This window comes from Trichosurus vulpecula, chromosome X (genome assembly GCF_011100635.1).
Source record: "Trichosurus vulpecula isolate mTriVul1 chromosome X, mTriVul1.pri, whole genome shotgun sequence".
NCBI classification, from domain to species: Eukaryota; Metazoa; Chordata; class Mammalia; order Diprotodontia; family Phalangeridae; genus Trichosurus; species Trichosurus vulpecula.
The window spans coordinates 13,558,911-13,560,628 of record NC_050582.1 but is presented as its reverse complement, the minus strand read 5'-3'; positions in this window follow the sequence as shown (position 1 = coordinate 13,560,628).

The following is a 1,718-nucleotide window of genomic DNA, read 5'->3' as shown; positions in this document are numbered from 1 at the left end:
TCTAGAATCAGGGACAACTTGTGTTCAAATTGTGCCTTTAACATTTGCTAGGTGTGTAACTGTCCTTAGCTGCAGGTAGATCACTTAGGATTATCGGTATGAGTGGGCTGTGGATGGAGGTCCCACGGAAATGAAATCAGAGGTTAGTGAAGCATGTTTTTCAGCTACAGAAAAATTTCCTATAATTTTAGTACACGTAGCACAGGGTATTCTTCATATTTATTCCTCTTATGAGATCATTATTCTAGTTACTATACTTAAAATCCTATTTACAACCAAAAATTCCTGTTATGGCTTTCAAATTTCCTAAAAGAAAAATTCCAAACAAGGCCAAGAACTGTGCAATTATAAACTGAAAAAATTTCAGAAAAATCCACAAGGAGGAAAAGGGTTTAATTTCATTTGCACAATGCTTCTATATTTTTCATTTGCAGAGTAGTTCTATATTTTTGCACATATATATATGTACATATGACAATTTAGATGAGCAATATATTCAATCTTATAAAAATAAGAAAGTCTGTGACCCAGCTCAAACAAGTCAGTTCTATTTCTTTGTTACTCTTTTTACTGTTACTTTACAAAGAGCTTTGAGATTGTTGTGAAGTTTAGCTAAATAATTTAATGACTCTGTATCCATGACTTTTCACTCACCCTTCTCTTCCATTCTCCAGTTCCTTCAAGAATTGTGTGGTTTTTTTCCCTCTTCCTTCTCCAGACTAAGATTCAAATGCTTGTAAAAATCTCTAAATTTGATCTAAGTGGGGGTTTTTATTGAGGAGATTTTGATAAAACACTTCTGTACTTCCTTACTTTCCTTAAAGGAATGGGTGATTCAGGCTGTAGAATGCTTATTGTTTAAAACCATCAAGCCATGGCCATTGTGTTTTTTGGTTTTGGTGAACTATTTTTGTCATTGCTGTTACAAACGAGGGCTCACTGTGTAGGTGGGAAAGTCATAGTATCTGTGGCAACAACTCTGACATAAAACCAAAAGGTATTAGGGAAACATTAACTATTCCAAAACCCTACAATACTGTGCATTTTATATTCAGGCAGAGAAGAGATGTGGACAGTGATCTGATCAATTGGCACTTTGTGATAAAAATTGAGTTGTTCACAGTAGGTGTAAGCTACAGCTTTCTTCTTAGGTCAGGTTGCTCTTGTATTGGTCCCTCTATTTCATTAGAAGTAGTGATTCATCATTGCTTCCGATATGTCTGTATTACTATAACTACCAAGATACACAAAGAATTAGGTGATGATAAATCCCTTTCTGATATTTGTATGGAGATTCATACAAACACTCTGATGGATTATAGAATTGAAGAGGTAGGAAACTAAAATAGAATTCTCCTGAAACTTTGCCATTAACATATAACAGACAGAATTGTTTTCAATGTTAAAAGATAAAAACATTCTAAGAAGCAAAAGAATTGATTTAGATTTTAGAACTACCTGAAGCCATTGATTTAAACCCTACATATTTTATTTCTTAAATGTATAACCTTTTGTACTCTCCAAAGAACTGGTTTGACCTTTCAAGCATTTATGGTTAGCTATTCTGAAACAAATTTCTTTAATCAACTGGATAGTGTTTTGTGATTAAAAGAAGTCAGAGACCTGAATTTGATAATACCAAAAGGTATTGTTCCCTGTAGACTCTTGAGGGGCATAATGCTGTGACCCTGTCTCAAATAGATGAAACGGTGAAAAAG